Source organism: Felis catus, chromosome A3 (genome assembly GCF_018350175.1).
Source record: "Felis catus isolate Fca126 chromosome A3, F.catus_Fca126_mat1.0, whole genome shotgun sequence".
Lineage (NCBI taxonomy): Eukaryota > Metazoa > Chordata > Mammalia > Carnivora > Felidae > Felis > Felis catus.
The window spans coordinates 35,845,090-35,871,907 of NC_058370.1; the positions used below are offsets into that span (position 1 = coordinate 35,845,090).

Here is a 26,818-nt window from a genome sequence, read left to right on the forward strand (position 1 = left end):
GAAATCAGGAGGTTGAATTTACAAGATAATACTTAAAGGTGTTTGATTTTGAAGTTCTTTGTTGATTCTTTCAGCTAAGGACAAGCTTCTTCAGTAAAGCAAGTAAGGGCACCCAGGTCCATCTCTTTGTTAAACTGGAGCACGTGTGTATTATTTAAGCTACATACACCTGTATTAACCATCACAATGCCATTATCTCTCATTATTTTACATTTATTGATTAGTCTGCAAAAAACTACCCAGTAATTCCTAACACAGAGTTTTAAGCTAAAAAATGCACTATTGATCATTATAAAACATTTTATTAATTTAACCTCCTTTCTCAATTATAATTACCTACCACTCCTTTCATTTTTCCTATAATTAAAAGATATGTTATGTTGTCTTGTTCCTTGTTTAAATTATTCTCTTCACTTTGTTCTTTTGATTTTTGCCTCCAGTAAACCCACCTAATCTATTCTTTAAAAAAAAAGTATCATAATATTTATCCTTTATTTGTATTTTATTAAATGTTTACTTAAAGAATTATAGATAGGGGTGCCTGGGTGGCTCTGTTGGTTAAGTGTCCAGCTTCAGCTCAGGTCATGATCTCACAGTTCATGAGTTTGAGACTTGTGTTGGGCTCTGTGCTGACAGCTCAGAGCCTGGAGCCTGCTTTGGATTCCGTGTCTCCCTCTCTCTGCCCTTCCCCTGCATGCTCTCTCTCTCTCTCTCTCTCTCTCTCTCTCTCTCTCTCTCTCTCAAAAATAAATGAACATTTTTTTAAAAATTAAAGAAAAGAATAATAGATAGACTTGTCAACAAAAGCTTGGACCATACAAAAGAGCACAAAATGAGCTGCAAAAAAGAGCTACTTTCCAGAGAGAATTAATTTAACATTCTTTGGTTTGGGTTCTCCTGGTGATTAGCTCTAAAATTCTAGACCAGTATTGTACAGGAGAAATATAATGTAGGCAACATTTAATTACTCTAATAGCTATATTTAAAAGGGTGAAATAATTTTAATGTTATATTTTATTTAATCCCATATAACCAAAATGTAATCATTTCACATATAGTAAATATAAAAATTATGAATGAACAATTTTAACTTCTTTTTTTATGTTAAGCATATTTCATACTTAGAGCACATATCAAATCAGACTAGCTACATTACAAATGTTCAAGAACCACTTGTGGTTGGTGGCCACCATGTTGGATATCACAGGTCCCGATAATATACATTTAATTTGTTATTTAGTAATTTTATTATTTAAAACATTTTTATTTTAGAGAGAGAGTGTGTGTGTGAGAGAGGGAGAGGGGCAGAGGGAGAGAGAGAGAGGGAGAGAGAGAAAGGGACAGAATCTTAAATGGGCTACATGCCCAGTGTAGAGTTCAACTCAGGGCTCAATCCCACCATTCTGATATCATGACCTGAGCTGAAATCAAAAGTCAGATGCCAAACTAACTGAGCCACCCAGGCACCCCTGTTATTTAGCAATTTTAAATAGTATCTGTTGATTTCCTGCCGTGAAAATGAAAATGTTAATACCTTCTACTACCCAATCTATCTTACAAATCTTGTTAAATTTATATTTTTAGCTCTGCCATTGGTCCTTTTTATTATTTGTAAAACCATACCAAATCTTTATTTCTTACACCAATAGTTCACCAGTATCCCTTGAATTTCAACTATGCAAAACGTGGAAATCCATATTCCCTCACCTCTCTTCATCTCCCTCACTATACCTCCAAACTTTTGTCAGTTTTATCATTACTTTTAAATTGTCAAGGGTTCTAACTTATACATTCTGCTATATCACTGTAGTAAATTATCTTATTGTGTATTAGGTTTCCAGAAATATAAAACTAGTAGATAGCATTGAGAATATTAAAAGTTTAGAAATATTCGTTAAGCCAAGGAATATGATTAACCATTTTGGAAATACATTCTCACGCTCTTAATCTGTGCCACGTGGAGCAGAAGACTCTGAATATTAAGGACCAATAGATTCTTATTTCTCATATTCCATTACTCAGAATCACTCTTCAGTTTAGTTTGCTCCATTTGAGGACCACGGCTTCATCATTTAACTTTATGTATTTTCTTGGATTCTCTTATTACCTTTCATTTACCTTGTTAACTAAGAAATATCCTGGCCATTTGGTTTTTAGATCATCACACTTTTTAATCATGCCATTTAATACAGGAAGGTGACTGTCTTCTTAAAGACTTTCTCTGGTAGCCTACTAACTTCCTTTTCTAATTTGAATTTATTACCTGGCATGTCTGCTACTTAACTGTGGTTCTGGGATTTAATTCCATTTGCTCTATTGGTTAAATTCACAATTTTTTATATGCCAAGTATTCCTCTTTTTAAAAAGAGATATTTTATAGGATTATATCCTCTAGTAATTTTTTTTCCAAACACATGTAGGAGAGGTAAACTTTCTGACTCTGCATGTTTGAAAATGGCTGTATTTTTCTTTCACATTGTACCAGCCTATTTTAATTTTCCAAGAAACATCAAATTTCTACAGTAGCCTTCCATGTTATGAATGCACAATATTAGTGCATTCCTATCCCTTGGAAGTCACAACCTAAGTGAATTGGTTACACACTTAGGGGATAAAATAAATCCCTGGGCTTCTCTCCACTACAATATTCATGGTGAAGTTACATCCCATACTTTACCTTTAGCCACTGTTTCATATCAGTTGCGAAATCAAAGTTTCATTATACAGCCCTCCTGGTAGATACTTGGAGGAATTACAACACACTTCAGCATGTTTTGAAATGGCCTTTTTCCTGCCCATATTTTACAAAGGCATAATTGCGTAGTGGGAGCCTTTGGAAATTTTAAGTATTTTCTGTGAACGTGGAGCAATGCAGACATGTTGGGCAAGCTGATCATTTTCGTGGTGGATCTCACACTTGTTTTGGCCATTTTTGCTATCCTCTATGCTGTTTACTTAATAGCAACTGCAGGCATTTTCATCTTGGCCGTTTTCTATATTGTCAAAAGGATGAACAAAAATTGTGACTCCAGCAAGGACATCTGGGTGCTGAATTCCAGCACTGCTACCGGGAAACCATTTGCCAGCAGCATAGGGGGAGTCAGGTCCAGGATGCTCCCTGTCCATCTTCCAGCAGCAAGAGGAGAGGCTTTCTTGCCCGAGAAGTGTGGTTCTGTCTTCTAGAAAGCAAGGAGCTATCTGTGGTGGAGGAGGCACATAGGAAGACCTGCCCACTCAACCAAGAGGTATCTTTTTTTAAATAATTTTTTAATGTTTGTTTATTTTTGAGAGAGAGAGAGAGAGAGACAGGAGAGAGACAGATTGTGAGCTGGAGAGAGGCAGAGAGAGAGGGAGACAGAATCGGATGCAGACTCCAGGTCCTGAGCTGTCAGCAGAGAGCCCGATGCAGGGCTTGAACTCATGAACCGAAAGATTATGAGCTGAGTTGAAGTCAAATGCTTAACAGACTCAGCCACCCAGGCTCCCCCAAGAGGTATCTTTTTAAATACATCCTGTCCCCCAAATTATATAAGCTGCTGGTTCCATTAATTCTGGGTTCACCACCACTGAATGATACATTTTATTAAATAAAAGAAACATGGTGGTGGACGGGGTGTGGGGTGGGCTTGGGTGGCTCAGTGGGTTAAGCATCTGACTTCAGCTCAGGTCATGATCTCATGGTTAATGAATTCGAGTTCCACTTCGGTGAGCCCCACTTCTGGGGAGCATGAGCCCCACGGGGTAAAACATGAACCCTGCTTTTGAGGTGAGCTCTCTATCTCTACCCCTCATGGGATTCTCTCTCTCTCCCTCTCTCTGTCCCTCACTCACTTGTGCCCTCTTTCTCTCAAAAGAAAAGAAAAGAAAAGAAAAGAAAAGAAAAGAAAAGAAAAGAAAAGAAAAGAAAAGAAAAGAAAAGGAAAGAAAAGAAATGAAACTTGCGGGGGCTCCTGGGTGGCTCAGTTGGTTGAATGACTAACTCTTGATCTCAACTCAGGTCATGATCTCACAGTTTGAGATCAAGCCCCGTGTGGGGCTCTGCACTGACAGTGTGGAGTCTGCTTGGGATTCTCTCTCTCCCTCTCTCTCTCTCTCTCTGCCCCTCCCCTGCTCATGCTCCCTCCTCTCTCTTTCAGAATAAACACACACAAAAAAAGAAACTTATGTATCATATTATATCTTATTCCTTAATGAATTTGGATCAACCAGTATATTTTCTTCTGCATGAGGTTATTTTTAAGATGAGCATGTGCAACATTCATTTTAATTATCCCTTCCGTGAATGAGCTCATACAAGTAACATGCATGTTCAGGGTGCAAAACAGAAAGCAAATGCTTCTTATCACTGCACCCATTTTCAAAAATGGAGTTGGCAGCCTCCATAAGGACTATAAACCATTTTGGTTTTCAACTGCAAGTCTAATTTACCTGGTAAATCAGGGAATCCTACCTGTGCTATTTTCTCTCCCAAGCATTGGTTAGCCACAGGTCACAAGTAGTTGAAACTTTTGTTTTTGTTCTTCAGTTCTTGGTAGAAAAGGGAGTTTGAGAAAATGGCTGTTTTTTCTATCTATGGGTTCTTTCCTTGACTCCAAGTGGTTACCCTCAAGTGGACAATGTATTTTCAAAATGGTCCTTGGAGCAAAAGCAGTATTTGAAACATGTGAGATGACACACAGGAGGCTTCCTCTCTTTTAGGTTGGTGTTCTGGAACACCAGCGATTTTAAGGGGAAAAATTCATGCTGGTATAAGAATAATGCTCCAAACCCTGAAACTGGACTCCTTTGGAATTACTGGGTGGCTTATTCTGTTTCACCGCTTTGGTCCAGTGGAAAGAGGGGGATCCGTTTTGTCATGGTTTTTGTCAGATAAATGGCCAACAGAGAGTCTGTTTGGGTGTTTATGGTATAAATCCAGATAATCCATGGCATAACTGTATTTTCTCAGGAGCAATATACAGCTAGTTTGCAGAAGACTGTGGTAAATTGACACAATGTTAGCCATTGTGATTACAGCTTCTTAACCAAGCCCTTGTCCTCATATTTCATCTCCATTGTCTTGTGGACTTTTGGCATCTAATTCTATTTCTTCCTGACAAACTGAAAAAAATCACTTTAGTCTCTATGTAAGATAAATGAACTCCTTACCAAAAAAAGTAGAATTTGACTCAATAAGGAAAAATAATGAGCTTAGTCCCATGAACAACAAATACTTAAACTTTTAGTAGATCTTAAGCATTCTTGCCACACACGCACACACAAAACAGAAGGAAAATATGTGAGGTGATGTGTTAACCAGCTCGAGTGTGGTGATTACTCCAAGATGTATACATATACCAAAATATCAAGTTATATATCTTAAATATAGACTATATATTTAATATTGTAGGTTATTATATTATAAATATATGCCATATATAAAACATCAAGTTGTACACATTAAATATATACAATTCCTTATCAATAAAGTGAAAAAAAGGAATAGGAAAAAAATTACAAATAAATGCAGTGAGAAAGAAAAAAATATACTTTATTTATTTATTTTTTTTAATTTTTTTTTCAACGTTTTTTTTATTTATTTTGGGGACAGAGAGAGACAGAGCATGAACTGGGGAGGGGCAGAGAGAGAGGGAGACACAGAATCGGAAACAGGCTCCAGGCTCGGAGCCATCAGCCCAGAGCCTGACGCGGGGCTCGAACTCACGGACCGCGAGATCATGACCTGGCTGAAGTCGGACGCTTAACCGACTGCGCCACCCAGGCGCCCCTGAAAAAAATATACTTTTAGAAAACAACGAATTAACTTTAGTTTAATAATGTTACCCATGTTTCAGTCATGGTGTTGGTTCAAGAGTATAGTAACTGCTCCACTGAAGAAACTGATAAATTTTGTTGAATGAGTTAAGAGATTTAAAAATAATCCTCCATTACATAGTTCCCAGTTTTATAACAAAGTGCAGTGTGGGTAACCTAGCTGGTGGGATGTGGGGTGTCCAACCAGACCACACTTTAAACTATTGCCCCTGACTGCTGACCACCTGCATTCCATTTATAATCACAGAGGCGTTATTTTGTGAAATGGTTTTTCAATTCTAAGAAAACTCAACCATCATGAAATATCACAAAAGAGGTACACAGAGTATGCACGTATTTGTCTTCAAGTCTCAGCAACTTCTCTAGAAGGCACAGAAGGATGAGAACATGGTTAGGTCAATTTTGATTCAGAAGAGGCAGAAGAACAGGTCCTGAATATGAGGCATTGCCTGAAGTCAGGGATCCTAGAGAACTGAGGGGCAGGGATGAGGGAGAGGAGCATGAAGAAGGGGGGGGGGAAAAGACCATGACATGTGAACATGGGGTGTGATTAAACTGAAGGACACCAAGGCGAGCATAAAATGTTGCCTTGTATAGCTTTTGGATACCTCAAGAAACTTCTACACTCAACTGTGCTAGCATTCAGGGGTAATGAGCCACAGATGTACCCCAGCAAGGATTTCTTACATGGTCTTTGCCATTTTTACCAGAGTTCTCTCATTTTCTGTGTGTTCCTGATGTAAAGGATTAGGTCAATGATAATGATCTGATAAGAAAAGAAACCAAAAGTGCTTTACATTTTGAAGATCTTGAATATCTTGAGCCTCCACTGCACACCTGTCTTACAGGTGCTTTCAGAGAATTGCTGGCCCTGCAGGGTGTTGGGTTTGCATGCCTTTCCAGATTTGTGCAGCTCCCTTGAGGTGCTTTTTGCATCCAGTGCTGTGACTATCCATTAGCCTCTATGTGGGTTCCAGAAAATTAGCTTTAGTTTAGCTGAATTCTAAATGTTATTAAGTGAGAATTCATTCCTAAGACTTATTATTTACCAACGATTCAACTAGGGCTCCTTTTAGCTTTATTTTATAGACTGTAGCAGCTCAGTCTTAAAATTCAAAAGGACCTTGAAAGTCTTTGGATACACTTCTCAGCCAATTAAGAAATACATTCTACAAAATCCCTGGAAGATGGTTGTTCAGGTCTGCTTAAACATTTTTCATGAGAAGCATAAGACAGCCTGTTGTTAAGAAGTGCTTTATAACATCCAGTAGAAATCTGAGCCCCCACAACTGCCATCTCTTTGTCCTATTTTTGCTCCATTAAGCAGTCTAGAAAATAGTTGACTAAGTACAATGACTTCACTGGAACCACAAATCCTAAGAAGAATAAGGAGCTTCCCTCCTTATTTTCTACTTGCTACTCAAACCATGGAACAATGTTGCCCTTTGCAGTGCAAATAGCCCCATTTAAAACCATAACTTGTAAAATAAATCTAGGATTATTGTGTACTTTAATAGAGGAGTCTTAATTTGTCTTTTCTGACTTCTTGTACATATTTGTTAATCAAGAATTTTGAAATTCATTTCTTCGAAGCTTCCTGAAGTCTGGGAGAATTGCCAATTTGCACTGCAGAGCAGCATTTTATTAGTGCATTCATAACTATTCAAATGTAATTCTAATGCACTGACCCAATTTCACAGCACATCAAAAATTTAATTCAACCCCAGATGACTCTCCAGATGTCCAATAATCTTCCAGTGGATGTTGTTGTTTAGAAGGTCAGATGAATTTGAACGTTTAGGAAAAACTGGCAAATTTGTCAATACAAATTATTTGTATATGAATTCAGAAACAGCCACACTTCAAGTATGCTAATCACTACACAATGAAGCCCCCTTTATCAAAGGTAGCTGAAAGTGGAGAATTGGGACAGGGTCCAGTCATCCCATTTCTGGTGATACTGGGACCAGCTAAAACCTATCTAGGGCTGGGAAAGGGAAGTCCCCATGGCCAGGATCCCTATGGTTTTGTTGCTAGGCTGGGGGCAGTTAGAATGCTAGAAGCCAAAGATTTTCTGGCTTTGTGGATGGCTGAGGGAAAGCAAGCTTTCACAACCCGCAAGACAAGAGTGCTCAAGTTTTGCAATGCATTCCTGGAATGCATCAACTCTTTTTTGTTTCTGCTTTTGGTGACATTGCTAACATTATATAAGTTTTCGAATCTGGGATTCCAATTAGGATCTTGACCACACTCGTTATTGGCAATTTGTGTCAAGTCGCTGCCCCTCTAGGCCTCTGTTCCCCTATCTGAAAAGAAGGAAATGTGAACCCAATGACTTGGAAGGCTCTTTCAGGTCTAAAATACTGTAAACTCTAGAGAATAACATGAGTTATAAATATGAAATGTGGTCAACCAAGATGGCAACTTGCATAGAGGATCTCTCAGCATCTCTCAAAATGCCTTTCTAATATCTGGGGGATTCATGAGATGTGAGAGCCCCCAAGGGACAAGGTGACAATTTTCAAGAGCATTTATAGAACTGAGGGAAAAACTCTTGGAATAAGTTTTCTTAGAGACCCAAAATGTATCCTGATGTTCCTATTGCACCACTTGCTTGTAAGTAAAGGGTGACATCACATGCACATCTGCATCCCACAGACATCAATTATCCCATTAGTTCCGACAGGCTGTCCAGACTTCTAAACCTGTGCATTCTTGTTGTTACCTCTAAGCAAGGCATCTCTTTTGTGTTCTATATTGATCATGTACATTACTTTTCCTTCAGGATCTCAATTTGTTCATTCACAAAATAAATACATGGTATAAATAATACTAATCGCTACTCCTGGGCTAATATTATTATTTTAAGGGTTTATTGAATAGATGCTTATTGGTACTCACTGTACTAGACAGTTTGGCAAAACAAAGACATAGAATACATAACCTTTGACTTCAAATGGGTTCCTATTATGTTTCAATTTGAGGGAATCTATGAACTTGACATGAATTAGAAAACTCATGCAAAGTAATCAACTACTTAAAAAAATTTTAATACTTTTTTAAAAGTTAAAGTTTCAATAAAAGCTCCGAGTTCGCCAATTTTAATTTCTTCACTTTTAGTAGCCTGTGTTTTGAATAAGCAAAGTAATGCAGGTTATCCAGTTGATTTGCATTGTAAATCATCTTTGTGCCTTAGAAGACAGGCTTTGCTAAAAGTAAATGGATTGATTAGCAACAATTTCTTGAATATGGTGCCAAAAGCACAGACAAAAAATTAAACATAGACAAACTGGAGTACATAAAAATTTAGAAACTTCTGTGCATCAAAGAACACAAACAAATTGAAAAAGCAACCCAAGAGATGGGAGAAGATATTTGCAAATTATGTACCTGATAATAGGTTAATACCCAAAATATATAAAGAACTTTTACAACTCAACACCACCAGCAAAACAACCTAATGATACAATGAACAAAGGACTTGAGTAGACATTTCTCTAGAGAAGATATACATATGGTCAATAAGCACATGAAAAGATGCTCAATCTCACTAATTATTAGGCAAATGCATATCAAAGCTACAGTGAGATACCACCTCACACTCATTGGAATCACTACTATTAAAAACCAGAAAATAACAAGTGTTAGTAGAGGTGTGGAGAAATCAGACCCCTTGTACACTGTGGATGGGAATGTAAAATGGTGTGGCCACTATAGAAAACAGCATGATAGTTCCTCACAAAAGCAAAAATCGAATTACTGTATGATCCAGCAATTCAACTTCTGGGTATTATACCCCCCAAAATTGAAAGCAGGGCCTCAGAGAGATATCCATACACCCATGCTCCTGTCACTAATGAACATGAGGTCTGCCCCATTGATTGACTAGCTCCTCATGATGAATTCAATGCTGGTAGTCCCCACCATGGAAATTCTACAAATAAGTACTGTACATTCTTAGGTAAATTGAAAATGATTCATAGCAGGTTTCAGCAGCATTTATTAGATTTGCTTTCAGTCTTAAACGAGATAAGTCAATAATTCATTTGGTGTTCAGATGTAGTTAATTGTTAGGAAGGCTATTCAAATACTTTAGAGAAAATATAATTAACTCAATTAACTTAATTAACTGAAGGCCTCATTTGAAGGCTCCTATCGATAAAAACCAAGAGGGGACAACAGAGAACAATTGCAGGATATTTACTCTGTGATTGTTCTTATTCAAGACACTCAAATGAGGTGACAATCATATTTCCAGAGGTTCAGGTTCATGATTTCCTTTGGGAATTAAGCCATCTGCTGCAAATGTCCACCTCTGAGTTATCCACATAGCAGTCCAGCCCATTCCTCATATTGCCTCATGTATGCTAAGAGTCTTGACACCAAACTGAAATCATGTTTTTCCTCTTCTGGGTGAGGAGCTATAGGAATAAACGCCATTTGAAGTCTTTGTTTACACATTGCTGCCAGAGTAATCTTGGTAAAGGATAATGTGGGTACTTCTTTTTATGCTTGAAGACTTGATATAGCACCTACTCACCTGAACGAGAGTAATGTGAATATCATACTCTAGTAATCGTAGCCTTCTAACCACTTAGCACCAATTATTCCACTGCAGGTTGGCTGAGACTCAGCTGATGTGGGCTGTACATGGCTGGGCTGGGCTGTAAGCTGTTACAGGTTGGGTCCATATCTGGTCCACAGGTCCCTCATTCTCCTTGGACTGGATGCTACTTGAAGCGTGATCATCTCAAGAAAGACAGAGGGACACTTGTGGACACTAAGGAGTAGGCTGGAGTTGGCACAGTGTCACTTTGAATCATATTCCTTTGGCCTAAGAATGTCACATGCCATCAGTGGGACAAGGAGGTACCCTCCTTCTTCCATGGGGGTCATGAGAGGGAGGAGTATTTGCTGAATAATTGAATAGACCCATGAGAATAACATTTTTATAATCAATAGCATTATCAATATTATTAATTGATCCTTATTTGCTATGAAACAAAATGCAGATTTAACATTACCAAAGTGAAGTTTAATATAGGAGTTGAAATCCATGTGCTTTACTTTTTGAGATTTTCCATGATTCCAATTAGAAATAAATTGGGTCTATTTGCTAGAAAGAAGTGCTTAGAAGCTGAGTCTGCTCTTTCTGTGCCAGTTTCTCAAGGCTGGAAACTATTGCATTGTGTGTGCTCTGAACTCCTTCCTCAGCCTCCATCATCACTGCTGATGGCTCAGCTCCCCCGCAAGGGTACATAGATTGGATCAAAGGTCAGTGCTGTCTTGGTAGAACAGGGGCTTTGGGGTAGGCAACATCCTAGGTCTACCATAGAATGGCTCTGAACTTGGGCAAGTCATGTAAACTCACAAGTCTACAGTTTATTTAGTAAAATTTGCCCAAACTGACAAATAGGTTGCTGTATTGATTAAATGAGACAAAATATGGAAATATATTTCAAAATATTAACCAGAAAATACAGAGACTACAATCTCTATGGGTTTTAGTTCTCTTGCACTGTGTTTATTTACTTAATTTCTCTTAATAGTCAAGAGTCACTGAGAGCAGAACAAAATTTTTCTCCTATGGATCAATAGTTAAATAGCATTGTTATATTAATTAATTATTCTTAGAGATCACTGACAGAAATTGATTATAATAAAAATGACCAATTGGTGAATTATTTAAATTTGGTTTTAATAATATGGGTTACCACACTTGTTCCAAAATTTCCAATTCAGAATGTCACCTAACAGATATTGACCACAAAGGAGATAACTTATTGAAGCAAGTGATTTTTCTCATTTTGTTAAAAATGATAATTATTCCAATATATAACTGAAGTCTTATTAATATTTAATCAAGTAGCACTCTTACAGTATTTAAGAATTGTCAGAATTCTGGGGCATCTGGGTGGCTCAGGCGGTTAAGCGTTCTCATGGTCTGTGAGTTTGAACCCTGCATCAGGCTCTGTGCTGACAGCTCAGAGCCTGGAGCCTGCTTCAGACTCTGTCTCCCTCTCTCTGTGCTCCTTCCCCGCTCATACATACACTCTCTCTCCCTCTCTCTCTCTCTCTCTCTTTCAAAAATAAATAAACATTTTAAAACATGAAGAATGTCAGAATTCCTCATTTCACTTTACATGTGGTTTGTTGAATAAGAAAATGTATGACTAATTCATACATTCTGAATATTTTTTTTTCATCCCCAGTTTTGATTGCCAGCCGTTTTACCAAATAACATCTCTATGAAACACTATGATTTCAAGTCACTGTTGGTCTTGACAAGTTCAAAAGGAGCAAATAACAGATTTCTTTTAGAACAAGATTCATGTATCTGAGACAGGCCTGCCAAATTTAAGACAAATGAACTTGGGAAGGCTCTGTTCCTAAGGGTTATTCACTTCACAGCCAGGTTTATTTAACTGGAGACCACTTATAGTATGAATGAGAAAAATAATATAAACATAACTTTTGTGGAATCATGGGATAGTTCATATGCTCACACATCTCAAATATGTAAATTAATCATTCAAAAAAAAGAACAATTTCTGAAAATGGACATGACTATAAAAAAAACCATCAGTAGCTGTATAAAATCCATCTTGCTTATATTATACTAGTGTTTTATAAACACCAGTATATGGATAAATATTAATTTTCTCCAATTCCTTTACTCTGAAATGTTATAGATGCTGGCAAAATTCTTGAGTTGCCACATAAACATTTTTAATACTCCCAGAGTCAGGAAAACCTCAAAACTCCAACATGGAAATGCTGACATCAGGATATAAGATTTTAAGAGCCTCCAAATGAATTGCTGCATGATAGGCTTCATTCCACTGTTTTAAATGGGATGAAATAGTCTTCCTTTTATTTTTTATTTTTTTGTATTCTTTTCAATGAAGAATGCTTAAGCTCCTAAGAAAGCCTGAGGTGCATGAAATAGAGGATACGAATGCAAAAAGATTTTAATTCTAAGTAGTAGCATATCAATCAATGGCTAATGTGTTTCAATTCTTCAATCTTTCAATGCTCTTTGCACTGTGACTTTACAATCCCCATCAGAAGGTGCTGTGTCTGTTTTCCCATTTCTTTAATCTGGGCTGGTCTTTGGACTTGGTTCAGCTAATAGAACATGTTGGAAGGGAGCCAGTTCCTGGTCTATATGTTGCGGGACCTCCCCACTTCCACACTCTCTTGGACTACTGCCAGCATCTTGGGAAAAAGCCCCTGCCAGGCTGCTAGAGGATGAGCTCATGTATACAGCAGGGCCCTATTGTCCTAGCTAAGGCCATACTAGACCCGCATATAGCCGGTGACTCCCAAACATGGTGAGAGGGCCCACCTGTCTCACCCACACCTGACCACAGATGTGTAAGGGAATCCTGTGAGACCAAAAGACCCACCTTGCTGGCTCATAAACCTTTGAGCAGTAATACCTACTTACTATTGTTTAGCTACTACTTTTGGGCTACCCTAACTCATGTTGAGAATGCAGTTTCTTAGAAGATCTAAATGTTTTTTGTTTTTGTTTTTATTTTTGGTTTTTGTTTTATTTACAGAAGCTGTTTTCATGCTAGATTTGCTCAAATTCACATTGGTTTTGTAGTTCTGAGGAGAATTCATTGGCTTAAGGCTGTTTTCACAGAAACTCACGTGTGATGTAATTTTGTTCTGTATCTTAGGCTATTAGAAGCCTGATCATGCCACTGGCAAAGAAGTAGCCAAATAATTTCAAAAGGTGAAGAATCCAAATCCCGTCCTTAAAAAAAAATTAAAAATTAAAAAAAAGAAAGTTTAGTAAAATGAGTATTAGTTTGTGGATTTTTTTAAATGTTCATTTATTTATTTTGAGAGAGTGGGGGAGGGGCAGAACAAGAGGAGAGAGAGGATCCCAAGCAGGATCCACACTCGCAGCATAGAGCCCGATGGGCTCAAACTCATGAAACCATAAGATCAGGACCTGAGCCGAGATCAAGAGTTGGATGCTTAATGGACTGAGCCATACCAGTGCCTCTTAGTTTGTGGATTTAAAGGCTGGTTCAGTTGAACTCACAGTAATGAAAGCAGAAAAGATGTCAAGAAGACAGAATTAAGTCTGAATATAATTTTTCTCTCAAAATGTCAACATGTTTATTAAAATGTATACAAAATTATGACAGGTTGGGTAAACAGCAACAAATACATGTTGTATAAAATACAGATAATATGAGGGAATACAGAAAAGGCAAACTTTTAAGGGATGAACAAATCCAGACCAAGAAAACATTAATAAAAAGTTCAAGGTGTGATATAAATATTAGAGAAGTTCAAATTTAAAGAAGTCTGAAAGAGACAAAACTCAGAAGACAAAAAGTCTAATCCACAGCAATAATTACCTAAGTAATAAGATAGCAGAAAATGTTAAACAATAAATATCATAACAAAAAAAAGTGAACCATGAACTGTAAGAAATGCTAGCAAACAAAATAGATCATAGATACGTAATAATATGAAGTTCTGAACAAAATAATTGAAGCTAAAGTAATAAAATATAGTAAAAAGCTATATCCTAACAAGTAACATACTTTATTTCAATCAGTCATATTTACAAAAAAATTTTGTATGAATTAGAATGAAAAGTAGAAATAATATTAGACTATGCTCAAGATGTGCGCGCGCGCGCACACACACACACACACACACACACACACAAAATAAAACTAATAATAACCAAAATTAAAGAGAAGCTGCAACTACCTACAATCTTAAAATTTTTCTTTAGGAAAACATCTGGGAGCAAAGAAGTAATCAGAATTGAAATTGCAGAGTATTTCCAAGGTTATTATAATTAAAACACTGAACATTGAAACTTAAAAGCTGAGAAAAATACATAGCCTTACATAACTATGTAACTAACAAGAAAGAATAAAAACAAAAGAATCAACTATGGAAGGTCCAAAGTTAGAAAGATTAACAACATAAACTTAAGGAAAAAAATAACAAAGATACAAAGAAACTTAATGAACTAGAAAACAGAAAAAAGGTGGATACATAAATTGAAAACCAAGTAAAGAAGGGCAAAATAGTAATATAACAGGTAACTTACTGCTGAACCTAATTAACGAAGGAGAAAATACAATACTGACATTTTAAAATAGAGAATCAAAAACACAGAGGTGCTTCAAACTACCCAAAATATTTTGCAAACTGCATTAAAGTAAAAAAAATTTTCATTTCATCCCCTTTTGAGTCATGACCATATACTATTGTGTTTTTGCTTTCTAATGTGAGAGAATGCATGCACGTTTCACTGGAAGAGAGGGGCAACGGGGAGAGCAAGAGTAAAAATCTTAAGCAGGCTACACACTCAGTGTGGAGCCCAATGCCAGGCTCAATCCCACGACACTGGGATCATGACCTGAGCTGAAATCAAGAGTCAGATGTTCAACCAACTGAGCCACCCATGCCCCTATACTATTGTTTTTAATCTTCTGGGTTCCATGGATAGGGTGCACAGGTTGGAGGTCAAGAAGTCAGGTGTGATAGGGGTTTTGGGGGAATGGAGATTGGAGGAAAAGGACCAGAGACCAGATTTTGGGCAAGGATCATCTGGAAGCAGGAATGGGCTGAAGGAGGTGGTGGCTAGCTAGGTGTCAGCAGCCAAGACAAGGCAGGGAAGGAGAGAGCCCATAACAGAAAACGTGCATGAAAATGGGTCTATCCAGCAAAGGGGCCTGCAGCAGGGTTATTTTTGCCGCCTGATCTTTCGGTACACTTCCCCAAGTACCCCATTGGCCATCTCTCAGAATCTTTCACAGTTTTTTTTTTTAATTTATTTTCTTTATGTTTATTTATTTATTTTGAGAGAGAGAGAGAGAGAGAGAGAGAGAGAGAGAGCACGTGCGCACATAAGCAGCAGAGGGGCAGAGAGAAGGAGAGACAGAATCCTAAGCAGGCTCCACACCATCAGCACAGAGCCTGATGCAGGGCTCCAGCTCACAAACCCGGAGATCATGACCGGAGCTGAGATCAAGAGTCAGACACTTAACTGACTGAGCCACCCAGGTGCCCCTCTCTCATAGTTCTAAAATGCACTATGTGTGTTTGTTTTCCAATATTTACTTAGACTTATTTTGTAACAAATATCTGAATGAGATCTATTTAACGTAATTTTTAACATGACTTGATTTGGTACTCCTGGTTTTGGAAATGCATATTATACTCCTGGTTTTGGAAATGCATATTACATGAAAAGGAGGGTCTAAACCTCTTTGTTCCCTCAGCAGGAAATTAGAAGGGGCAGGTTCTTCTGAAAGAAGCAATGTTTTGTTTCTTCCTTTGAAAGTGCATTTTAACCAAGCCAAATAGATGCTAAGCAGCTGGTCAGTTAACTTGACACTGAAGAGCAATACACAATTTGTATCTTATTTCCAGTTTCCCACAATGAGTGTTAGTTCCTCCCGGCTTTTGCTTTTGCTATTTTTCATGAGCAGGACATTTACTGATTTCCTCTCTACTTGGTAAACTCCAAACCAGATTCAAACTAAAAAACAAAGTTTTACATTTAAACTAAAACACCTCCATTTTAGTGAAGGTTTTCCTGGTAACCCCGGGCAAAATAAACCCCTACCTCTGTGAGTTCATATTGTTTTGTTCTTAAGCATGGCACTGATTTTGTATTGTATTTACAGTCCTGTCTCTTACTAAGCCACAAGCTCTTCAAAGGTCCAGTGAAGGAACCTGCAGCCCCTCAAATGTTATAGATTTTAACATTAAGATAAATGCATTTGAAATTAAATACTTAAATTTTTTATTTTTTTAAATATTTTTTTTAAATATTTATTTATTTTTAAGAGAGAGAGACAGAGTGTGAGCAGGGGAGGGGCAGAGAGAGAGGGAGACAGAGAATCCAAAGCAGGCTCCAGGCTCTGAGCTGTCAGCACAGAGCCCAATATGGGGCTCAAACCCACAAACCATGAGATCAGAACCTGAGACGAAGTCGGATGCTTAACTGACTGAACCACCCAGGCACCCCAAATACTTAAATATATGTTCATGCTCAAGTTTTCATTGCAGTAATGGTAATGGTACCTGGCTTTGCTAGATCTACTTCAAATTTTAGTCAATTAAAAGAGTTTTAATGTTTCAAGGTGATTATCTTTCCAGAGGGAATAATTATTCTCTATTATGATTATTAATTAGATTTTCCAATTGGGTTTGATTGAAGAGAGCCACATTTTTAAATATGCCAGTTCACTCCTCATTTTATCTAGCACATGAATACATATGACTATATTTGGATTCCAAATAAGTAATGGGAAAAGAGAAGCATTCAGTGTTTGAAAAGAATGAATTACACCACCCCAAGGTGATCTGTTTGTCTGCCATGATAACTAATGCAGCTTTCCCTGATAACCAAGAGGAATAAGAAATACCTTACAAATACACCATATTTAAAATAACCTATATTTTAATAACCTACTCCGACATGGATTTTTATTTTCTCGGAGAGCTATTCAATGATTTTGCCCCCAAATTATATCACATGTTTGTTTATTTAATTTTTCAATCAGTAGTCATACATTAGATACCTGTCACTTTAGCAGGCACTATATGCTAAAGACACATAAATAGCACAGGCAAATGTTTTAAAAAGTAAAATTATGTTATGCATTCATCACTGCCTTGATCCCCAAGAAAACGTATAGCTTATCCTTGAAGAAAAAAATGCAATTACATTATATACTTGAAATGGATATAATGTTATTTGTCAATTATATTTCAATTAAAAAAAGAGAGAGAAAGAAAAATCCGCAGGCTCTCTGTATAGGGCATGGCTCTTAGCTTTCCCAACAGCTAATAATGTTTTATTTTTTCATTTTTTTTTTAACTTTGGGACAGTGAGACACAATTTGCCTCATAATCATAGCAAATATGGAAACAATGCCAGCAAGCATTTCCTAAGAATGAGCATGCATGTTTTGTTGAACTCATTGATTCCAGTTGGGTAAGAGTGTTTCTTCATGGTGAAAGAAATAGGCTCTCCCATTAGGGCCGATGTCACAGAGCAGGTAGGGACAGGTCTCAGGCTCACAGTTACAAGGCCCCATACTTAGATTCTGTGATCCCCACTGGAGTTTACATGTACAGTCACAAAAGGAAGCTACAGGGTTAAAAGATAATACCCCATGAATTCTTGAAAGTAAATATTGAAAATACACCCCAATGTTTAACCCAATTTCATCATTTATTCATTTCTCTTCTTTTTTTCCAGCATGCTAGATACCTTAAAAGGTAAAAATGACACGAGGATAAAAGGAAATATGGCAGTGGTACTGTATTAGCACTGTATAGCGACAGGTGGTCACTATACTTGTGAACATAATATAACATATAGACTTGTTGAATCACTATGTTGTACACCTGAAATTCGTGTATGTTGTGTGTCAACTACACTTCAATTTTTTAGAAAAAGTTTTCATCAAAAAAAAACAAAAGTGAAAATGTCCTAGAACTCTTTCAATCTCTAAGAGACCCTACTTTTCAATAAAAATTAAGGTTTTGGCTAAATTATTTGAACCATGATTCTGGCTCAGCATTCTCATTGCCTCATTCTCCTCAGTTCCTAATCCCTTCTTAAAAATCAAAGCTCTGGGAAAAACAAGCCAATACACAGAGCTCTCAAATGTATCCCTCAACAGAGTGCCATAAAATACTAAGTTAGTATTTACTTAAAATTTATGCCCCTTGAGTCACAGAAAACACACTCTCATATCTTTTCTCTTTCTTTCTTTCTTCCTTCCTTTCTTTCTTTCTTTCTTTCTTTCTTTCTTTCTTTCTTTCTTTCTTTCTTTCTTTCTTTTCCTTTCTAAATGCCATTAAGATGAAATGAGAGGGATGCCTGGGTGGCTCAGTTGGTTGAGCGCCCATCTTAGGCTTCGGTCATGATCTCACGGTTCATGGGTTCGAGCCCCACATTGGGCTCTGTGCTTACAGCTCAGAGCCTGGAGCCTGCTTCCGATTATGTGTCTCCCTCTCTCTGTGCCCCTCCTCTGCTCACATTCTGTCTTTCTTTCTCTCTCAAAAATAAACATTAAAATTTTTTTTAAAAAAAGGTGAAATGAGAATATGGGGTACAATTCCAGGCCTTTCCTTGTTCCCAATTCCAGAGGTGCCATATATAAATACCCCCTTCCAAATTCACCCCTTACATCTTTTCACAAATGTAATTACAAGGAGAAAATTTTTTATTTTATTCTCAAAGGGAGATTGAAACTCTAGAAGAGTTATAACTACAAACATGTAAGAATATGTTTTTAAGTAAATGAATTTCATTGGTTCTCTCCTTATATTTCTTAAAATTTGAAAATACTAAAAAAAGGCCTACCATATTCTGACATTAAAAATAGAATTCTATGAAAGGAAGAAGTCAAAAAGCTGTTCTCATATCCCCTGCCCTTAAGGCAAATATCAAGAGCTTGATATTTGTTCTTCCCAACTTTCCTTTATGCTTATTCTGAAATATGTATGTACTTACAAAATATCAGGCTACACATATCAGATTAAACTTGACTGTTCCATTTACAAATGTATGCCTCCTAGGTCATTATGTGTATATCTATTTATGATTGCTGAATATTAGCAACTTTTTTAATATTGGCAAATTTTTTGCCAGCTTGGTAGATGGAGAATTTTGCTTGGCATTTTGAAAAATTACCTATGAGTTTAATGTTGCTTATATTCCAAAATATCTTAATCTACTAATATAAAACATACTCAGAATTCAGATATTTCTCAGAAACCCTACAGCAGAGAATTGCTAAGAAGTTTTTCTTGAGCAACTGTTGAATTTTTTCTATTTTTAATTTATTTGGATTGCACACAGATTATGAAATCTATAAGCCTATCTTCTCGATCTAACTGTGCATATTTTTTTCTTTGCTGAGAGGAAGATATTCAAAAGAAAAACCATAATTATTATTAAATTATACATTTATTTTGATATTATAACAATCAAACAGTAGATAAACTAAAAAGTCCTCATCCTTCCCGCATACCACTTCCCAGAGGCAGTTGATGTGAACAGCTTGGTGTTTATTCTTTCTTTTTTAAATTTTTTTTTTAAATTAAAAAAAATGTTTTATTTATTTATTTTTTTTTTTTTAATTTTTTTTTTTTTCAACGTTTATTTATTTTTGGGACAGAGAGAGACAGAGCATGAACGGGGGAGGGGCAGAGAGAGAGGGAGACACAGAATCGGAAACAGGCTCCAGGCTCTGAGCCATCAGCCCAGAGCCTGACATGGGGCTCAAACTCACGGACCGCGAGATCCTGACCTGGCTGAAGTCGGACGCTTAACCGACTGCGCCACCCAGGCGCCCCTGTTTTATTTATTTTTGAGACAGAGAGAGACAGAGCATGAACAGGGGAGGGGCAGAGAGAGAGGGAGACACAGAATCCGAAGCAGGCTCCAGGCTCTGAGCTATCAGCACAGAGCCCGACGTGGGGCTCAAACCCACGAACCGTGAGATCGTGACCTGAGCTGAAGTCGGACGCTTAACCGACTGAGCCACCCAGGTGCCCCTTGGTGTTTATTCTTATGAGCATTTTCTATGCATAGACCTATATCTATAGTTCATTTAATCTGTGTCTGTAAGCCCCATTGGTATCTGACTCTAATTACATATATCTCAGACACCAGCTTATTTCTTCCTCTTTAACAGCTATATAACATTTCACTGTATAAACATGCTGCAACTTTTAAATCATTTATTTGTGTTGATAGAAATTTAGGTAATTCCAGCTTTCATGTTTATATGAGATATTTCTTTGCAAACATATAGGAATAGATCTTTACAGTAAATCTGTAAAGTGGAACTTTTTGGTCAAAATGTGTACGCCCACTGAAAAGTTAGTAGATGTGTCCTCCAAAAAGTTTATATCAATTCATATCCTTACCAGCGTACATCAGGCTGGTTTCCCCTTCCCAAACCCTAACGTAATGATGTCATTCATTACTCAATCTGATGGGTAGAAAAGAAATTCTATCTTAAAAAAAAAAAACCACACAGATTAAAAATTCTAAATATGGTTCAGCATCATTGAATATACTACTGGACATTTATCATTTGAACAATGTTCTTTCATTTCCCAAGAGATATACTCAGTATGTGACCATTAAAATGGCTCGAAGTTTCTAAAACCTAAAAGTTTTCTCTGTGGAGCAGTACACAAATGATCAGAGGCATGGAAAATGGACCATACTAACTAAAGATCCTTTAAACCTGTAACCCAGCTTGTTTTAGAAGAAGCAAAACGTATTTTTACTAGAAATTAATATTTCAAAATATATCAATGTATATTCTAAAACCCAAGTACCATGGTCATCAGGTGTCTTGAAGAGTCCAATGTGTCAGATATAGCTAATTAAGGCCAAAGTTAGCTCTCTTAAACCTTGAAATTTTATAGCTATTGAAAACAGACAAGGGCTTTTCAAACCTTAAAGTGCTAATGCATCAACTGATGTCTTGTTCAAATGCAGATTTTGAATTCTAGGGTGGGGCCCAAGATTTTGCATTTCTGTGCCACTGCTGCTGGTCTGAAGACCACACTACTGAGTCAGGAAGGCTTTAGGCCTCAACGAGTTTAGCTCATTTTATAAACAGAAAAAATGGTTAATATACCCTGATACCCACTTTTTTAACTTAAAGAAACACACAGAATTTCCTTAAGTGTTTTAAGCTAACGAACATCCTATTTGTGTGACATAAATAATATGTGAACAGACTTATGAATAATACAACATCTGTAGCTCTTAGAAAAGAAAACAGTTAATTAGGGATCACATGAATTATGTAATAATTTTTAACGTTTAATGTTTTGTTCTTTCTAGGTCATTCAAGCTGCTATCTACACATGAATAACAAAGAAATGCTCATAAACAAGCAGAAATACCCAGGAGGCATGAAGAGTTATAATACTTCAAAAATGTGTGTCTTGTGACAGCACAGCCACAGAAACGGTAGATTTTAGAACTCTAAAAACTCAACCTTGAAGAGATAAAAATGCTATCTGACAACACAGTACTGAAACTTAACGAAATGCCTCTGGAGCTTGAAATACCTAGAGCCACCAAAATATTCAAGAATGAAATTGAAAAATGTTTCTTCAAAACGCCTGAGCTAACCAAACGTGAGCATATTTGCCATCATGGCAAAAGTGACTACTGCTTTTGCTGGTCTCAGCCTGGGCCAGGTGTGGCATCCTTCACTGACTGACTAAAGACAGTGTGAAGGCCATACTTCCTTCTACTCTGACCAGATGTGATTTGTCTCTCCACCATAACATCCTGTCAATAACCGTACTTGCCACACATCACATTCTCTGTTTTACGTGCTTCAGGTACTTGTAGTTTTTCCTATTTCATCCTTAGATTATTCTCTTTAAGTTTATTTGAGAGAGAGAGAGAGAGTGAGAGAGAGAAAGAACACATGAGTGCGAGTGCAGGGGAGAGGCAGAGAGAGAATCCCAAGCAGGCTTGGTGCTGCCAGCGCAAAGCCTTGATGGGGGGGCTCAAACCCACGAACCGTGAGATCATGACCTGAGCCAAACAAAGTCAGATGCTCAACCCACGGAGCCACCGAGGTGCCCCAATCCTTAGATTGTCCTTATGCTATAGCAGCTGCATCTCAGCTGCTCTGTATTGTCAACAGTGCCTACCCAAGTGCTGTGAATATTTATAAGCTTTTCTTAAATCCCCACAAAATCTACAGCCACAGGGATCAATGCTGTATAATCCAAGTAAAGATGAAAATGAATGAGGAGGACCGTCAGCTGAGGAATGAGCTTAACAGAGTTCTCAAAAATTCAACAGGAAGGAGCTGATGTTCGAGTCCTAAACATCTGTGCACATCTTTACTCATGGTTAATTCCTTAAGAGTAGTGAAATCAGTGGCTGAATCCTAGTTTTAAGAATTCTAGTTCCCATCTTTGTTTATTGGAAGTGAAGATGAGACTCTGACAGTGTCAGAAGAGCAGTTGGGCTGAGAAGGTGTCAGAGGAGCCATTGGGAAAGGAGAAACATGGGAAGCTTGGCATCCTGGAATGTGGACCAGCACTGGATTCTCAGAAAGCTGAGCTGGACACAAGAGTGTGTATCAAGGAAGTTTACTTTGGGAATTTTCATCCCAAGGAACTGAATTGAGAGACTGGAAAGAGGAATACAAGGAAGGTGTGTTATGAAGCTCAACAAAACTGTGGGCAGTTGGGGCTTCATCCTCCAGGGGGCACTCTGAGAAGGTGTGGAGCATACACTGCAAAGTTGTCCACCAGAAGGACAAGGAGAAACGATCCATCGGCTTTCTTTTCCCACTGGTCAAGAGTGATGGGAGGCAGGGGGATGATGGTGTTCATGACTTTGCACTTCCAGGATTGCCCATGATTCAGAATAGCTGAATGGTTTCCAGAAGTTATCTTTTTTTTAATGTTTATTTTATTTTTGAGAGAGAGTGCACTAGTGGGGGGGAGTGGCAGAGAGAGGAGGATGACAGGATCAGAAGCAGGCTCTGCACTGACAGCAGAGACCCCGATGCAGTGCCTGAACTCATGAACCATGAGATTGTGACCTGAGCTAAAGTCAGACGCTTAACCAACTGAGCCACCCAGGAGCCCCTCTAGGAAGTATCTTAAGAGATGTCAACAGAAAAGGTCCAGAGCAGAAAGCAAAAGATAGATGTGGCCATTGATGTAGGGTGCTGGCAGGTGACACCTTCACCAAGCTGGGTGCTGTAAAAAGGCGGGCAGAGAGGAGGTGATCTAAGACACAAGAGGGTGCTGACACAAGCCTGTAGAAGCACATGAGTCTAATGCAGATCTGTCTGCCCTGGAAATAATGAGCACAGGTTGATAACCATCCCTTCTGAACAACAAGTCTGTGAAGGGAGCCCAAAGACCAATAGGTAGCCAGAGAGAGAAACTAGATGGGGAGTGGAGGAAGCTAGGGCATTGGGAACATTGCCCTTGCCTAGAACCAAACTCCACCTTCTCTATGCTTCAAACACAGACCAACATGTAGGTTGGAGTTTTTCTTTCTCTCTCCTTATGTCTTTGATATTTGGTTGCTACTTATTTTAACTTGCCAGCTCTAACAGAGAGCAATGCCATCTGCCAGCCATTTTTTATCTGCTCATTAAGTTACTTTAATGGCTTTAGGTGCTCTGAGTTTTAGGGAAAGCTCTCAGCTTTTTCTGCTCATAACCAATCTTTGTTTGGGTTATTCCAAAAGCTGCCCCTGAGGAAAGGATGTGGGTCCAAGTGGTCTACTTGGGAGGTGACCCCAGGAGGTGCTGTGAGTGGGGAGGGAGGGAGGGAAAGAAGGCAGCCGGTGCAGGTGTATGCATGAGCAGGTTAGCGGTATCCAATTTTTCTGGGAGTATGCCCCACTGAGTGACAGGGTAAGTGGTGTGTATGTGCACGGAGTCCAGTTCCTAATTAGTTGAAGTTTACTACTGGGAGCATTAAGCTGACTGTAGCCCTAAGCTGCCCTCCACACAGGCAGACAGAACATACTTCCCTAGTGCCAAGGAAGCCTCCAGGCAGAGAAAGCAAGCAGAGAAGTGTGGCTGGTTGAGGTGGATGGCTACTACCGCTACAATGAATCTAGAAGATGGCAGAAGACATCTACATCAGGGCAATGGTAGTAGCTCCTACAACACACTCTGAAATTATTTTGCAAAGGGCAAAATGTCCAAACATGGAGAAAAACAACAGCAACCACCTCCTTGTGGCATCTAGATGGAAAGAATAGTCGATTCGTACAGGGTAGGAAGGAATTAAAATCAGCTTTGAAACTGAGGTCATTTTTAAAACTGCAGACAAAACATTCAAAACAGCATTGAATCTCCTTAATAAAAATTCCCTTGCTGTTACTGAAGAACACATTGGGAAAGAAACCGACATGTTTATTGCTCTGGCCTATAAACAAAGGACTTCACCAACCCCTGTTAAATATCAACCGCTTGGCTCTGTTTCTCTATGAACACCCAGAAACCGGAAACCTGGGAGCTTTTGATTCTCTTGTACTAGTCATTGTTCTGGACCACCAGCAGGGTGGAGTCACTCAAAGATGAGAGGCAGTTTAACCTATTTTTTCCTCCACCCGATGCTTTCCATTGGAAAAGCTTAATGAAAACATGCCATGGATTTAGGGGATTTCACCATGGTTAGAAGACTGCACAGAGCACAAAAGAGAGGCTACAAAGCAAATACTTTCAGTGGCTTCATACGTTAAAAATTCACCCCAGTTCTTCATTTTCTGTACTCACCTCTGCCACAGCCTTTCAGTGAGCTGAGACAGCCCCTCCTTCGGATCTGGGCTTGGCCACATAACTTGCTTTAAACAATGGTAATGGACATGACAAAAATCCAAATGTTGGGCTTGTCTTCGTGGCATTTGTGATCCTCTGTGAGAAGAATATGTCCTAAGTAACTGCCACTCCTCCCTCAGCCCAGAATGAAAGAGGGAGCTGACTTGACCCCAATCCCAGCCAGGAGCTTCCATGATGAAACACAACACCTGAAGCAAAGCTGCCGAGCCAAGCCCGTTCTAGATGAGATCAGAGCAGTCAACCTGAGAACTCAAGCATGCAGACAGCTGCTTATGGTTATAACCTGCTGAATCTGGAGGTGAATTTATTATGCAACATTATTGAGGCATTGTAATCTTTCTCAATAAATACCAAAGTATCCAATATACTAATTCCCATTTATTTTTATTTATATATACAAAGCATTTATTATACCAAAGTATTTATTATCCATAGAGGAGAGAGATTGAGGGAGAAGAGTGGAGAATGAAGACTTTTTCCTTTTACTCCATCTATTTCTGTAATTAGGAATTTTTTTTATAACTATGCACTACTTGTTTAATTTATAAGGAAAATAAATCTGACAAACGTTGTTTCCACAAATGAAAAGGAAACAAAAATATTAACATGTTATAATATTTTTGGTCAACATCTAACTACCCACCTTATCATTTATACAACAAATTAAAATCTTGCTACTCAAAGTAAGAGCCTTGGACCAGCAGCAATGGCATTACCTAGGAGCTAGATAGAAATGTAGAATCTTAGGCCCCACCTCAGACCAGCAAAATCTGTAACATGATTCTTGGGCACAGGCAAATTTGAGAAACAATGCTCTAAAAAGTTGTTTTTTCATTTTTTCCTTTAATCACTGAAAATGAAATGGTTTAAAAAGTGAAAGATTTTATTTAAATTTCTTTCCTAAAATGTGACAAGTATTGGAAAGTATCTTCGAATATCAAAGATAATTTGTGAAGACAATCCTTTCACAATAGGAAAAAAAAAACAAGAAGGCTAACATTTTTTTTAAGTTTTAGAATGAAATCATTTCACTTTAAAAAAATTTTTTTAATACGAAATTTATTGTCAAATTGGTTTCCATACGAGAAGGTTAAAATTTTAAACACACAACTTGAATTTTTCAGTAACTAGGGAGGCAGGACAACAGAGTAAAAACAAAACAAAAAATAGGGTTTACATATTTCAAGAAGAGAAGGGTGAGGTTTTTTTTTTTTTTTTTTTAATGTGTAGTTTATTTCTGAGAGAGAGACAGAATGTGAGCGGGAGGGGCAGAGAGAGAGGGAGACACAGAATCCAAGGTAGGCTCCAAGCTCTGAGTTGTCAGCACAGAGCTCAATGAGGGCCTCGAACTCAGGAATCGTGAGATCATGACTTGAGCAGAAGTTGGACGCTTAACCGACTGAGGCACCCAAGCACCCCAGGATGAGTTTGGTAAATTGCGCTTTTTCCCTCCCACATCAAAAATCAAAGTTTCCACTTCCTGAGTGGAAAGCCAGCCAAACCGAGGCTGTCTGGATTCTGCATCCCCAGATGAACTTGTACTGTGCCTACCAGAGACCACATGAAGTAGCCACCTGGTTAATTCTCCACTACCAGACACTGAACAGGGGCCCAATCACATGGAAATCAAATCC

General features: G+C 38.1%; 1 long non-coding RNA gene across 1 annotated transcript; it reads left to right on the top strand.

The window, feature by feature from the left end:
* Positions 1 to 2,701: 2,701 nt before the first annotated feature.
* LOC109491359 lies at positions 2,702 to 25,549 on the top strand. Its single transcript, XR_006595366.1, has 2 exons — positions 2,702 to 3,245; positions 21,692 to 25,549. It is a non-coding gene; the product is annotated as an uncharacterized LOC109491359 (long non-coding RNA).
* Positions 25,550 to 26,818: the final 1,269 nt, after the last annotated feature.